Genomic DNA, 16780 nt, shown 5'->3' with positions numbered 1-16780 from the left:
GTGGATGAATACCATGGGTTGATGCCATTTTATATTCGGATCATTCCTCCCTCCTTAAGAAGCAATGGTCCCTATTGCGTGAAGTTCCCTCCTATGAAGCCTTTGTTGAATGTGAAGAGCCACTGAAGAGAAGCGTTTTATGTGGTTAACACATAACCATGATGAACAAAGATCCAAGGATAGAGATACTGTGTAATGCTTGTGAGCAACTGTGATACTGACAATGTGCGGCCTAGAAAATGGACATTGATGAAGTGTGGATTTGTGGATGACCCATAACTAGATGAATGAAGATCCAAGGATAGAGATACCTTGTAATGGTTGTGATCAATTATGATACTAACAGTGTGCAACCTAGAAAATGGACTTCAATGACAAGAATTTTGTGTGGTTGACCTATAACCATGATGTTGATTTTTGATGAAGTAGTAGGTGCCTACATAGCCTAGGGTGGGAGGGCACGTCTCCAAAGGGAACCCGCTCCGAATGCTGCTCCAGATTTAAAATGGACATAACTCGGTCAATATAGCTCAAAATATTTATTATAACCTATTTTTGGAAACATAATGACCATTCTGCATCTTCCCATGTGTTGGAAATCCTTATCTGGACACTCTAGAGTCCCAGATTCGCGCTGCAACTGTTCCGTCATTACAAAAGTTCTGAAAAAATAACTGATTTTAAATCAGATATATCTCCCACATTCGATCTCCGATTCAACCCATTTTTTTATAAATTATGTGATTTTTTAAGAGGAGCTCAGATCTTCAATCATTGTTCTAAAATTCTGCACAAAAACTGCAAAAAATGATAGGAGAGTCGTCGTCCAACAGTTGCCAATAGAAAAAATTCTACAACATAACTGATTTTAAATCAACAATATCTCGTTCATCCAGATTCCGCATTGGCCGATTTTTTTTTTTAATTTTGATATTTTTCCGCAAGGAATCCAGATACCTTATTTATTTTTTTTTGCAAATTTTGCACCAAATGTTTCAGATATGATCTAAAAACTCCCTGCCCAAAAAAAATCCTGCAAGAAAATGAAAAAAGAAAAATTCTTCTTGCTTGTCCCAAGAAAGCGCTTTGTGGAGGTCGCAGCAAGTTCCTAAAGTTTGTTGAATATTGTTGAAAAGAATTGAAACTGAAATATGCATTAAACCCTCACTCCCATGGAATCATAACCTAATCCGATACCACAGATCTGGATCTTAGGAGGAGGCCCCCAAGATTTGAAAATTTGCAGTGCTAGAATGAAAATGATAGAACACACAGTAAATAAAATTGCAAAGGAAATTTTTATTAAAACGAAAACTAACTGTAAAAGCTACATTGTGGTGGAAAATCTGTCCTTTTACAAAATGCAACTTGTTACTTATAACCTTTTTCAGTTACAATACCACAAGTAAATTCCATGGGTGAATGAATACCATGGGTGGATGTCACAATACCATGGGTGAATGAATACCATGGTTGGATGCCACCTACAATACCATGGGTGGATGCCACTTACAATACCATGGGTAAATTCCATGGGTGGATGAATAACATGGCCGGATGAATACCATTGGTTGATGCCATTTTCTATTTGGATCACAAGTGGATCCAATGTGAAATATTTTGAAATGTAGTCCATAGAGGTGTTGAAGGTTGGAGCCTTCAGTGAGGGAGCTTCCTTCTAGTAGGAGCCAATAATCTTGATTAGGGAGTAGTAGCTTCCTTTCAGTCAAAGATGGAGAATTTGTGGAGGTTGTAGCCTCCTGTAGGTAGGATCTTATGTACTTGTAAGAGTTTACACCAGTAAAAGATGTAAAATATTTTTTTATAATAAGAAAAAGGACAAAGATGGAAACACTTGCAGTTTTCTCCCAAATTGGGTTTCCACCTAAAAACCCTCATATCCATATTTCTTGATGTGTTGATTATTTGTTATGGTTTATATATTCTTATGTTGAATACTGCTCATGGTTATTGCATAATGTATAAGTAGTGAAATAATGATTGATTAAATTGATGAAAATAGGAAATTCTTATATACGTTATTTCTACTCATTAAAATCATGTACACATGCAAGTTTCTTAAAGAGAATTCACGTGTAAAAATTTCAATGTGCAATTGAGGATTAATTGAAATGAAATACTAATTCACCCCCCTCTTAGTATTTCTAACAATTGATATCATAGCAAGTCTCTCTAGTAAAGCTTAATCACTTGAAAGTAGATTGGGGACCCTAGGAAGGAAGCACAAGAAGAAGGCAACTCAAAGGAAGAAGTTAGCTCAAGAAAAGTGTGACATAGATAGCAATGTATCGAATATTATAGCAGTATCTACAACTATCAATAAAGGAAAACTAGTAGTAGAATAAGGCAAGTCAGAAACTATGGATAATAAAGTTATGCTCATACTTAATGATGATAATTATTAGGATTCGAAAGAACATATGAATCCTAGGATAGTATCTCTCAGATTCAATGTTTAGATTTTAGTCGATAATGGTTATATTAAAATTCCACCATCAGGTCAAGAATTGAAGAAGAATGCTGAGGATTTAAATGAAATCTTTTGTAACATACTTGATTCAAAATTAGAGAAAATTTATGAACTATGAATCTGTAAAGGAGGCATGGGATAGTTTGCAGGCCATCCATGGAGAAGAAGGAAAACCAGTAAAGAAGAAATTTTGTTCATTAGGTAAATTTAGAAGAAGAAAGGTTAGAGGAAGTGTCTAATCTTAGATGAAGAGAGGTTAGAGGAAGTTTTTAATCTTAGAGGATGATGAATATGTAGCACACATTGCAGACTTTGCACTTGCCAGACTAATGAAGAATTCATCAATAGATTCTGAATCAAGTTCTCTTCTTGGAGGGACTCATGGCTACATTGCTCCAGGTACTAAATCATGTCCATGCGATTTCTCTTTGATTGTGATGCATTTATTATTGTTATATATGAAAAGTAGTTGCAGATATCATCATATTCTATGAAATGTAGTTGCAGAGATCATCATAATGTCATCCTAATATTCTGTATGTGTAGAATGTGGGTATGGAGTGAACAAAACGACGAAGCAGGACATGTATAGATTTGGCGTGGTGTTATTAGAAATGGTAAGTGGAAAACCTCCAGTGATAAAAGAGAACGATCAGGAATTTGTACATCTAACTGCATGGGCTATGAAGAAGGACAAGGAAGGGAGAATGGATGAAATAATTGATAATGATTTGAGAAGGAGTGGTGATTATAATAACAACATGAAGGATGAAATATTGAAGATAATTGATATTGCCACATTTTTCACTCGATCGGCTCCCAATCTTAGGTTGTCCATGAACGTAGTTCTTGACATGTTTAATCACCTATAGTTTGACTCCTCATTATTTCTCCCCTCACCTGCGCCAGACAGAGAGATCATCTCACCTCAACTCTAATCCCAAATCAAGCACGATGTTATATTTAAAATAGTCACATTCATGGTAATGACAATGTGTCATAAACTATTATAAACCAAAGCTTTTGTTTCATCCAGTCTATCCAAACAAAATTGTATGAGCACGCACTGTTAGAAATAGTAATTACATGTTATGTATAAACATCCAAGGCTAGTGATGCATAATGATTTAATGTTCCAGTCAAGTCAAGGGTTGTTGAGTTTGTATGAAATAGTTAGTCCTAGAAATGTCAAAAGTTAAGCCTTGTTTGCATAAATTTATATTTAGTAATTTTAGTATTTATATTATTGCAATCAAAAGTATGAAGAAATTTGATCCAGGTGGATCTCCAGACACTAGTGGCATGGAAAGAGCTCAAAATTCAAAGTGGAAAAAAGACAATTAACTTGACATCAGATCAAAATGCTCGTCGCCCTGATTCTAACGGTGTGAATGATACTCCAATCGGAGTCTGAATGAAGGAGATAGAGGCAGTCAAAGTTGGATTGAATTTTTTATGACTGGGCAGGATTAATGAAGGCACAATTTGGACTTTTTCCGGCAGATGGAATCCGACCAAATCCGGCTAGATTTCGGGTGAAATTGTCCCCTGGTTAAAACAACTCCTTTAGTCAAAATCCCAATTTTAAAAAATGTGCAGTTTGTTTTATTTAAATAAAAAAATATAAAAAAAGGGTGGTGGGCCATGAACCTCGCCACCCTAATCCTATCCACACATATATATTAGTGGAGGGGCAAGCCACTACCCTCGGCCACTCCCATGGAACCACCATTAACCAGCGCGGAGTTGGGTAGGCCAGCCCTTGGGGCATAGACCCAACCCATTTAAACACAAACAACATTACATTAAACGTGGGTCAGCCCTTGGGGCGTGGACCCAAAACCTAACCCCGACTACAGTTCAAATATCATTCCTTAATGAGAATACAACTCGACGGTAAGTGGAGTGGGAAAGTCGCCCAAGGCGGGCCTAGCCCAATCCATTCTTTTAAAATAACATTATGTGTGTAAAAAAAAGGAGGTGGGGTTTGACCGCCCGACCTCCTCCATAATAACCAGATATTTAAACCAACATAGCTCAACTGATTTCTTGAGAAATCTACCACCAAATTTTTTGTTTAAACACAGTTCATCAGTGCACCCAGGCAGAGGAGGAAGCACACGCAGTTCGAGGTAGATTTTTGTAGGAGGGATGAATTTTCACTTTGTCAAATTTTGACAAATTTTATATGGTTTCATCATTTCTCGACACCATGAACACAATGGCGTTGTCCGTTCCTCCATCAGAATTATGCATTTTTTGGCCATTTTTTAGTAGGGAGGTATAAAACTCCTTTTTTGTAACTGATGCTTGTACTCTTCTTTCTCATGCCACTTAATGAATGAAGACCTCCCCATTGATTGAGCAGGGCCCGGGGACATAGTCCAAGTCAGACAAACTCCGTTATCAAGTCTTGTTGTCGTATTTCATGCTTTATGTGTTTCTCCTCTTCTCTCATGTGCATATGAAATTTCTATGTTAAGCTACAATTTATGCATGTAATTCTTTAACACATCTATAAGAAAAAGATTTTCGATCAAGTCATATCAGAGTAGGTCTTTTTAGATGTGAATTGCGTGTTTGTATGCTAATAAGAAATAGGCTTTGAAGAGGTGAAGGGAAACTAAAGTATTTCGATCATGAAGTGGGGTGTGCACATTGAAGGAGAAACATGGCAGATGAAGAGGCTCGTCATGAAGAGGAGCTCAATTTCTGCAAGACCTTCTATGCAATGGCAGAAAATGTAGGTCAATTTCTTTGAAGACTGGAGAAAGCATAAGGGAAAAGGTAGAAGAACAAGGTTCAGTGCATGGAAATGGTGAAGAAGAACCCCCTCCTTCTCCTTCCACGAGTGAAAGTTCTTCTTCCTCTCATCACCATCATCATAGAAATTCAAGGGATGCATCTAAGAAACCTTTCTTTAAATTAGATGTCAAATTTGATCTTCCCATGTTTAACAGTGAAAGTAATGCAGAAAATCTTAATAATTGGATTAGGCAGATTAAAATCTACTGCAGGATTCAATAGATCGAAGAGGATGAGGCAATGATTCAACTGGCCTCTCTTCAACTGAGTAGCACCACTCTCGTTTGGTGGGAGAGCAAATTGTGAAGCAGTAAGAGTGTGGGTAATCTTCTTTTCTCATGGCCTAGTTTCATTTCTACATTAAAGGAACAATTTTATCCCTTGCGTTATAAACAAAAATCTTTAATGGATTGCCAATACTTAAGGCAAGGCAGAGGTCAAGATGTTCAAAGCTTTAGAGAGGAATTTAGAAAACAACCACTTAATTTGGGCATCGCACTCGAATCACCTGCAGTAGTAACTAAGTATATTGAATCATTACATAGTTACCTTAGACATTCATTATTGTTGTTTGAACCAACTAATATTGACTCGGCCAGTGTAAAGGCCATTCATCTTGAGAATAGGGGAAAAATGAAAGAGATGATCATTTCAAGAAACCACCTTTAAAACCTCCAAATGGAAAACCCAAAGTGAAAGCAAAAGGATAGGAGAAGAGGACGACATGAACCAAGAAAAATGAAGGATATAGACCTTATTGCACTCACTGCAAAAAGGAAGGTCATGACGATGATCATTGTTGGAAACTGTACCTGGAAAAGAGACCAAAGAAGTATGGAGGAAAAGGCAAGAAGAAGACAGTGGCAATTGTGCAGCAAGACCTTGGATATGATTCGAGAGATGAAGCATTGATCATAGTAGCAGTAAAAAAAGGTACTCTTACACCTCATGTTAATTCTAAAGGTACTAGTTCAATAGATGAGTCTCTTCCTAATGAACGAAAGAGAATTGAGCTATTTCATATTAGCATTATCATAAATAATACAAAAGTGGAAACTCTATTTGATACCAGATCCCAAGCAAACTTAATTTCAGAATCCTTGGTAAAGAAGTTAGGATTAGAAACCAAACCATATCCAAAACCTTACCCACTAGGATGGATACATGATAAAGCAAAACTGAATTTAACTAAGCAAGGTTAAATATGTGATGGCCTCTAAGTTAGTGGATGAGGTAAAACTTCATGTGATACCATTGGATATTTGTGGCGTGGTGTTAGGGAGTCCATATTTATATGATAGAAAGGCAATCTTATTCCTTCATGAAAACAAATACTAGATCACAAAAGATGGGGTAGAATATAATGTAAGGGCTCATCAAACTAAAACCAATATGAGGCTTGTAAGTGTAGGACAAATGAAGAGGTTGGTGAATTCCAGTAAGGGTTGCATGCTTATGGTTGTAAGGGGGAAAGATGTAGAATTATCCGATGCTTTCTAGGGTTGTGATCATGTGCATGAAAAGGAATTATGTGAATTAATTTCTAACTATGATGAGATGTTTCAGGAACCAAAGGGATTGCCTCCGAAGAGGGAAATACAATGTGAGATCCATTTGCAGCATGAAGCTCCTTTACCAAATATTGGCATGTGTAAGATGTCGACCATTGAGATGGAGGCGATCAAAAAGCAGGTGTAGGAACTGTTGAACCAAGGGGTCATCAGATCGAGCACTTCTCCATGTAGCTCACCAATTGTCTTAGTGCTGAAGAAAGATGGCACATGGAGGATGTGCATGGATTATCGAGCACTAAACAAAATCACGGTGACAAATCGTGACCCTCTTCCTACATTGATGACTTATTAGATAATTAAAGAATGTTATCCATTTCACCAAATTGGATTTGCATAGTGGTTATCACCCGGTTTGAATTGCATAGCAGGATGTGTGGAAAACCGCCTTCAAGACCAAACATGGGTTGTTTGAATGGATGGTGATGCCATTCAGACTTTGCAATGCTCCAGCCACTTTCATGAGGGTCATGAATGATCTCTTTAGGCCTTTCATTGATGAATTTTTTCTTGTATATCTATATTATATTCTTATCTTTACTAAAAGTTGGAATGAACATGTATGCCATGTGAAGAAAGTGCTTGAAGTATTGAAAAAAGAAAAACTCTATGTAAAATTGTCAAAGTGTGAGTTTGGGAAAACCTCTTTGGTTTACCGAGGTCATATTGTTGGTCATGGTCAGCTAAAAATTGATCCTTCTAAAGTTGAAGCAATTGTAAATTGGCCTAAACCTACTAGTGTAACTGAGGTTCACAACTTTCTGGGTGCAGTACAATATTGGAGGAGATTTATTGCCAATTTCTTTATTATTGCAACACCTTTACACACATTGACAAGTGTAAAGCAAGTCTTTCAATGGGGAGGAAAGTAGAAGATGTCCTTTGTAGAAAATCCGTGATAGGTTAACCTGATAATGCAATATAAATCAAAGCATAATACTATAACCTAGTTCTAATATCAATTTGCGGAAGCTTAAAGATCGAGCTGAATAATATAACCAAAAGAAGAAGAATCAATGGCACAATACACATGAAAATACTTTGGGTAAAGTCTTAGATAAAACCCCATAGTATTGTATTATCATACATGGTGGAAATACATAGGAATTATACAAAGCCTTAGCTCTCACAGCTAGCCAGCTCTCAGTACAATCCTCACAAATGCTCATGGGCAATCTTGGCTTCTCTCCAGCCTTCCTCTCTGCCCTCCAAGCTCTTATTTCCTTGCGTTGTTCCTTGTGTATGAATAGCCTATTACCAATTGGAAAAACCAGCCTTCAAAACTGTGCAATCCTCAAGGATGAATCCTTGACTACATGCATGAGTTTTCTCCATGAGAAAGCACATGCAATTGATAATACACTATCCTTGAACATTAATCTCAACTGGGTCTTTCTCAAAATAGACATGCATGAGTTTCTGATGAGGGAATCTTCAGTTAATTGGAGTAGCAATAGTTGAGTGCATTAATGCATCAATTGACTGTTAACTCACTATTAGTTCCTCAAATAGTTTGGAACTAATTTAACTGGACTTAACTCAGTAAACTGAGTTAACTAATTACAACTCAAATATAACTCAATCTTATCTCCTTAATTTGAGGGATAACTCTTGCATGACTTCAGAAGGACTTCTAACTTGAATTTCTCCAACTAATTAATTCAAAATTAATTAATTAATTATTCCAAGTAGTTTTTAAGACTAAATTCGATTTTAATTCACAATTTAATTCAAGGAAAAATTAAATTGGAGTATTCTTGTTGCCATATTTCAATACTCCCTCTCAACAAGAAAGGGATTATCTACCACCTCGATCCTGTCTCTATGGAACTCAAATTTACACTTTGATAATGCCTTTGTCAAAATGTCAGCATCTTGCTTCTTTGTCGAAATATACTGCAGCAACATGATACTCTTGATCTGTGAAAAGCCAACGACAACAAATCTTGGCTTATGCTTCTCCACACTACCATCAACAGCTTGCTTTACCTTGTAAAGCCAACGGGAACTCACAACTGAATTGTTCTTCGGTCTTGGAACCACATGCCAAACACTGTTACGAACTATGGAGTCATACTCCTCCACCATATCGTCAACCCAAATTGGCTGTTGCATTGCTTCCTCAAAGGAATATGGCTCAGTCTCAACACATTCCCCAGTAAGGGCCATGTATCTAGTGTACCTCTCAGGTGACCTCCTCTGTCTGCGCTGATAAGATGGTGCTCCCACATTCTCTCTCGCATCCTCCAACAATTTGTCATCTTCTCTTGTGCGCTTCCGTCCATATCTAGAAGACTTTGCTTGAGTGGATGTCTCCACTCCTGGAACCTCTGCATGCACTACTCTGCATCAGTCTGAGGCTCCTCCTCCTTAGGAACCAATAGTTCCTCCACAACCTGTAGTTGGAGCTCCCTCTCAAGGGAAACTCACATGGCCTTCTGCTCATCAAACTTGAGATCTATGTGAACCACTGTCCTCGGACTGGTAGGCAAGTACACCCAATAGTTGTGAGGTGTATCATTGTATCCCACAAATATCCCCAACTCTGTTGTCAGCTCAAGCTTCTTCCATGTATCTTTTGTCACATGGAAATATACCGATGAGACAAAGATCCTGAAGTGACCCACATTTGGTCTCTTACCGGAAAAAGCTTCCTCTGGTGTCTTCATCCCAAGTATGTGATGCGGACTTCTATTCTACAAATAGACCACTATGTTGTATGCCTCAGCCCACAAGTGAAGTGGTAGGCCTTGGTCATGCAACATCGCCCGTGCTGCCCCTACAATAGTTTTGTTCTTCCTATCGGCCACCCCATTTTGTTGTGGGTTATGAGGTGTTGTCAACTCTCATTTAATTCCTTCTGCTGCATAGAAGTCCTTAAACTCTTGAGAGACATATTCTCCACCATTGTCACTTCTCAAGGCCTTGATCTTCTTCCTTGACTCTTTCTCAACCAAACATTTGAACTCACAAAACTTTGTGAAAGTTTGGTTGTTCTTCTACATGAAATAAATCCAACATTTACGAGAATAGTCATCAATGAAAATCACATAATACATTTTCTTTGCTGTGGATTCCTTCGAGACTGGTCCACACAAATCAATATGAAATCGCTTTAAGATAGCCTTTGCTCGACTATCTCAATCATGAAAGGAAGACTTGGTGTACTTTCCCAAGGTACAACCTTTGCATGTGTCAACTTGCTCAAGTTTACCTTTGGTAAGTCCTCTAGATATCTGATGCATTATCTTCAAATCCCCATGATGCAAATGGCCCAACTGCCTATGCCACAACTCGTCAATGTCTTGGATTTTCACCAATTCTTCTTTCGTACTCAATGCTGCATAATGATCTACCTCTAGTTTATAGAGATTCTTCACCTGAATCCCTATCCTCTTAGTCTGACCCATGGCTACGTGTCTTAGGAATGCCTTTCCTTTACTGAAGACAACATCATAGCCTTTGTCCTCAAACATCACGATAAATACCAAATTCTTCTTTAGTCCAGGCACATACATCACATTTGTCAAGGTGAGAGGAGCTGCCTCTCGAAAGAAACCATGCCCACTCCTGAAACACTATAGCTTCCATCATCATCCATATCTATGCGCATCTTGAGGTCTTTCTCCTCCAAGGCACTAAATAATTTTTTATCACCGGTCATGTGGAATGAGGCTCCACTGTCTAGAAACCAAACACAACCCATTATCGATGACACCATGCATGTGATGAGGGTAAATTCCATTTGGAACTGAGAGGCCAATGCCTCACCTTCCAATCCTTCTAAGGATCCCTTCTTGGACTTCTTCGATGGGCAATTAGTCGCATAATGTACCATCTTGTGACAATTAAAGCATCTTACATTAGACATGTCACCCTTCTTCTCTCCATGAGAAGAATTCGATTTGAAATGGGAAGCCTTCCAATTCGATTTGAAATGGGAAGCCTTCCCCTTCCCTTTCCTTGCCTTACTTGCTAAGGCCAGATTTTCTTCATCATCATTCTTAGATGAAGAACCATCTCGTGTGCTCCTCCTAATGTCCTCTTGCATAAGATCCAACCACAGTCCTTCCCAGTTGGTGGGCTCCAGTATTGCAGCAATAATGCTGTAACTCCTAGGACTCCCTTCTTTACTTTTATCAACCCGGTAATTCGTAACAAACTTGGAAGCGACGATGCTATATGCACAAGTACTAGCTCTTGCCACAGGCTGTCACTTGATCAGCTAGCACAAGTTTGCTAGGAGCTTAAGCCAACTTCTATGAGCTCTCATAAGAAGATTTTAACTATGATGGATGAAAGCTAACTCAACAGACGCTAATCTACTTGCAAAAAGAAGCGAAACGCTGAAAGGAAATGCAAACCCTAGTTTTACCAACTAACCCTACTAGTGCAAGGAAAGAGATGGAAGCGGTGGAAATGGATGCCATTGAATTCTAGAATGGTAAGATGCATGTGACTAAGCTACTTCTGTAGTAAAATCCAAAGAAAACATCTTTTTGCATTTTTGAGTAATTTTGCAGAATTATTATGCATGTGCTTTAACTGTTTTTTACTGTGCAGAGGTTGCTTGGCGAAAGGAAATGGGGTAGGCGATTGCAGGCGGTTGGGAAGGTGAAAAGAGGGCCTAAGGGGCCCCTAGCACCCTTTTAGAGAGTTTCACAGTGATCGGATCTCGAAAAACCACTCTCGTGAGCTTCTATAGGAAGTCTGCAGGGTTTCTACAGGATGTTCTATAGGCGGTTTCTACAGGATGTTTCTACAGGAAGATCCGAAAGAGGGTTTTAGAGGGTTGATGGTGGAAGAAAGGTGAAAAAGTGGAAATGGAGGTTGGATGAAGGTGTGAAGAGGTGTAGGACCTGGTAAATGAGGCTAGGGAGCGCTGAAGATGGTTGGATTTGTTCAAGGATGGAGGGAGCAATGATGCACAAGAATGTCGAAATTAGGGCAAAGTGGGAAAATGTGGCAAAGGAAGGGAAGAAATCTTGGATTAGGGGTTGGAGCAGGTTGTATGATGTAGGTAGGATAGGCAGGGAGGTATTACAGATGCTCTGCACACTATTTCTCAAAACTGATTGAAGAAAGACTAGAAAAACCAGAGATCTAGCTATTTTGACCTACTTTGACCTAAAAACTAGAAACATGATGAACAAAAGTTTATTGGCAGAAAATCATGCAATATAACTATGGAAAATAAGCAAGAACATATTCTAAACATGTAAGTACAACTAGTATCAACTTTCCTAACTAAAAATCTAACACTAGCAATTGCATGAAGAGGCAAAAATAGTGTTTTTGTGGCAGCAAGTATGCCTTGGTCTCAGCTCATGGTTCCAAGGAGAGAGAGGTGAGATCAAGGGTTGCTTGATGGCCTTTTCTAAAGATATTTTCCTTTACCAAACTGTCAAATCAACCTGAAGCATGAAAGCTACTTTAACCATCAAAAACAACCTAAGTAGAAAAGCAAGATCTCAACCTAAATAACATAATTTATTCTATGAATGCAGAAAAGACACATAAAAGTACACAAAGGAGGTACTGGCACTTGGGTTGGGCCCAACCCCAAGAGCTACAGCCTCCTAAGGAAGATCAGAGCTGGTGCAAAGCTGGATTCATCTTTATTGATCAAGAAATAATAGTTACATCCCAAAAACTGTCTACAAGAAAAAGCTCGAAAATGTGCTGATACAGAGCTGCACTGAAGTGCTAACCTACTGACTAAAATCTAACTACAATCTAACTAAAATTTGACTAAAAACTGACTAACTCCAAATGAGGCCCTAAGCCTTCTTATTTATACAAATTGAGGACCCCAACAGTCCTCCTAAACTTTAGGAACTCGGCTGCCAAAACTTGCAGTTAACAACAGTCCTTCTTGACTTGCTTGGCTGCCCCTTGTGCTCCGAGATTTTGGTGGAGAATTTGAGGTAAGGACTCATAAATGAAGGTGACACTTTCCTACAAATCCTCTCCCTTGTTCTTCGACGAATTTGGCTGCCAAGTGCTCATTGAACCTTTGATTTTGTCTCAAAATTGACCAAAAAAACTGCATAAAGCACACATTAGACTTGTTGGCATAATGACTAACCCAATTCAATCTATTAGCATAAATATAATAAAAAACATGCAATAAAATAATGAGAATGGTGGATTAAGTTGAATTAGGAGGCTGAATGAGCCCATATAATTACTCATTTCTGGGGCTCATCATCACCCCCTACTGAAAGTGTTGCTCATCCTCTGAGCAACTAATCTATCTCTTCATCTTTGATGGCCTTGGTGGCCTCCTTATCACCCCAAGTTTCTGATGTGGTCTACTCATGTGTGCCATAAAATTCTGCCTTCTTGTCCATGTCCTTCCACTATTCTTTCTATTCTGCTTGTTTGAATTCTTGTGCTTTTCCTGGCCTTGAAATACATGGAGGTTTGCCTTTCTCCTTTTCCTTTTTGTTTTGTAGGTGTGCTTAATGCAGCAAGCACAACTGCTGCCTCCCTTGCCAATTTCTCAGGTGATTTCTCCTCTTGCTATTCTTTTTCCTTGCTTCCTGTAGAAATCCCTGTGTCAACTATTTCTGTGTGTGTTGCTGAGATCTCATGGTGTGTCTTTTTCTTTTGTTTTTGTGTGCCTGCTTTGGCTGTGGTAGCCTTCATTTGGGCTTTTTCAGCCTTCTCTGTCCTACTCTACATCCTCTTTTCGCTTGGTGTTTTTACTGCTGTTTCATCCTCTGTTTTAGGCTCAGCAATTTGGCCCATTTCCCCTTTTTCTTTCTGTTCTTCACGTGCTTGAATGTCCTGTGTTCCTTCACCATTGGTTTTATCACCTTCTTCAGTGTGTTCTCCATCCTCACTACTGGATGGGGTGATGTTTTCGGCGAAAATTCTAATATTGTCATCCCTGGACATGTTTCTGAATATTTTCCAAGAGATGGGAACAGTGTAGGTGTGCAAAGCATCTTCCACCAATAGTTTGATGAGCCCATGATGGGCCAACTGATCTGGGATCCCTTCATTTAACTTTGTACCACATTCAATTAGTGACTGAAGAAGGAAAGAGGGGATGCTCAGTTTCTTGGCTGGAGGCAAGCCAATCCCATGCCTTAGTTCACACAACAACCTGAAATGATAACCATAGATGATGCTAAACCTCCCTTCACACATGATGCACTTCATAAGTTGGAAACTGACTTCATTCTAGAGAGTGCTCTTTTTATGTTTTAATTAGAAAAGGAAATGCTTAGGTGATTTGAATATGAAACTACTTGAAATTCGTTTGCAAGGTATTCAATTCAGAAATAAACATATTTAAAAGCTTCCCATGTCTTGCAGAAATGAAACACATGAATTTTTCAGCTGATTACAACCCATTTAAGCATAGCAGAATTATTTCCTTTTACTGTTTAACACATAAAAACGAATTTGTTCTGCAAAATAAACCAACCACATATGCACAAGAAGTTGATAAAGCAGTTCACCCCCTCCAGGGCTACGTCTGCTGGGTCCAAAGCCTCCAAATGGGCTTGTCCTTGTTTTTATTAAATGCTCAAATTGAAAATACAGCTGAATAGAAGCATCTACAGGAGAAATAGATGGTAGAAATGGATTCAGAACACATGAATCCTTCAGGATTGACTATTGGATCACCTCCAATGGATACCTGCAACCCTGTACAGTCTTCCCAATACTGGCCCCTGGTGGCTCCTAGAACTTTCACGGCTCCAAAACGTATGCAAATGACCTCTGATGTCTGTAAGAGCTGCACCAATGGCTTCAGAAGGTTGAAATCATCCAAAATAAAAAAAAAATTCGTCCAAAACCGACTTTCTGGGCCAAAGTTATGGCCATTTACTCCAGACTGCCAGTTTCCCTTAAAAAACTCAAGTTATCTTTAGTTGGCGCCAATTAGGCCCGCCAAATATGGCGGGTCCGCCAAATATGGTGCGCTCCGCCAAACTGCCTCCAACAGAACCGCGGGTTTAACTGTGAGTTTAATGCTGCATGTGACCGGATTTGGTGGGTGGTTAGGTTGCCTCGGTTTTCGTGCCAAGCCTTTAATAAACCGGTGGTTAGACTGTTGTTGATTCCGGTTTAAATGCATGTGACCACGTGTTATCTACGCTGGCGGTCAGTGGTAACGGTCATGTTGGAGCCCTCGGTCTTCAGCTGTCGGTCACGTGTAGGGCTTATGCATAGGGGCTGGCCCTTATTGGCTGGCCCCTTTTTTATTCCCGCCCAAAGTTGTTTAAACCTTATAAACCATTTGTTTCCCCATATATTCAACGGATATGCGTGTGGTCTGGCGGTTAAAGCGGTTGGTTGTTATAGCATAGGTCATGGGTTTGATCCCCCATCTGACCAAAAACTTTTAATACATATGCCCATGAACTACTGACGTCATCTGGGGGTCACGTGGCGCCCTCCGGGCCTGCCACGTGGCAGCCTCTGATTGGTGGCTGAAAAGGGAATATTCCCTAGAATATTCCAAGGAATATTCCTCGAAATATTCTTTTCTTAATTTTTTTTTTTAAAAATTCAAATTTTCTAATGTTTTGGGCAAAATATTCTTTTGGCCATATCTTCTTCATACGGCGACCGTTTTCCGAACCGTTTGTGGCGCCGGAATCGGGAGGACGAGCACTTTCCAGTCGTTCAGCTGTGAACCAGTTCTGAGCACTTTGAATTTTGAGCATTTTTACGACACTAGGACATGAACACCTGATCATTAGGCAACCAAAGAGTCAATCTAAAACAGAGGATAACTGAATTTGGTTTCCCTGAACCCAAGAAGGAATTTCTCGTGTGTCCAATATCAACTAGCAACAATTCCCTTGTTTTAAGACTGCTATCACCCAGAACTCGACTGTTTGCTTATGAAAGGAAGAATTTTGTTTTTTACAGGCAGAGCACAAGGATCAGGTTCTCTTCTCAGCACACAGACAAATATGCAAATCCAATTTTTTTTTATACACATGCACAGGCTGGCCTCCACAGATACATATATCTTCCCTATAGGAGAATTTACAAAGAAAACATGGAGGAGATTTTTGATGTAGGAAAATTGGGGAAACTCAGTACAATATGCAGGCAAACGTTTTACTTCCACTACACAAGTAGACTTTTCCTCTGATTTTTCAATCTGATGCCGAGTTTACTTCACCACCTTTCACAAACAAATCATGCACAGAGAAGTTTTCTCGAGCCTACCTCATTTTGAGCTTGAAATTTGACGAAAATTTCAGGTTTTCTTTCTGCAGAGCAGTTCTATGCCTTTCCTGTAGAACCCTTCCTATAGAAGGCTCCCGGTTCCTGTAGAACTATTACAACTTCCTGTAGAATGCTGATAAGCAGGAGGGTTTTGAAAAATAGCCGAGAAAGACTGGTTCGCTGTTATGGAGGTGGTATGGAGCTTGTTGCAGCTGCAGCGACGATGATAAAATGGAAACAATGGTGGTGAGAGTATTTCAAAGATGAGTTTGATTGGTTGTTTATGGAGACTTCCGTTGATGGAGGGTGAGCTGGCCAAGTGCACGTTGGCCCCATGCAGACCATTGGTCCCCACTGCAGTGTTATTATGAACTGTATGTTCTCTCCTTGTAATCACTTCCATCAATTACATTGGAGTTTAAACAACCACCACTACCTGTTTTTAGTTTTCTTCCTGAGATGGCTGAGCACACGTGTCGATTGCACCCACCGAGCGCTCTTTAAACTAGACGAGGGGCTGTCTGAACTAGATGAGGGTGGCCAGTTAGCTAGCCACTGATCTTATTTAATCACAACCATGTCATTGTCCACGCAGTTCTTAAATTACGTTCATGCAACAGAGGAACAGGTTTAGTCACGTACCTGGAAGTCGAATGCGTTTGCTGTGAGGTGCTATGGCCTTTCTTCTGCTGCATGCCTTTGTTTCTGTGGA

Source organism: Pinus tabuliformis, chromosome 7, assembly GCF_031772625.1.
Source record: "Pinus tabuliformis cultivar Carrire ecotype Pingquan chromosome 7, CPIR1, whole genome shotgun sequence".
Taxonomy (NCBI): Eukaryota; Viridiplantae; Streptophyta; class Pinopsida; order Pinales; family Pinaceae; genus Pinus; species Pinus tabuliformis.
This window is presented reverse-complemented; position numbering follows the sequence as displayed.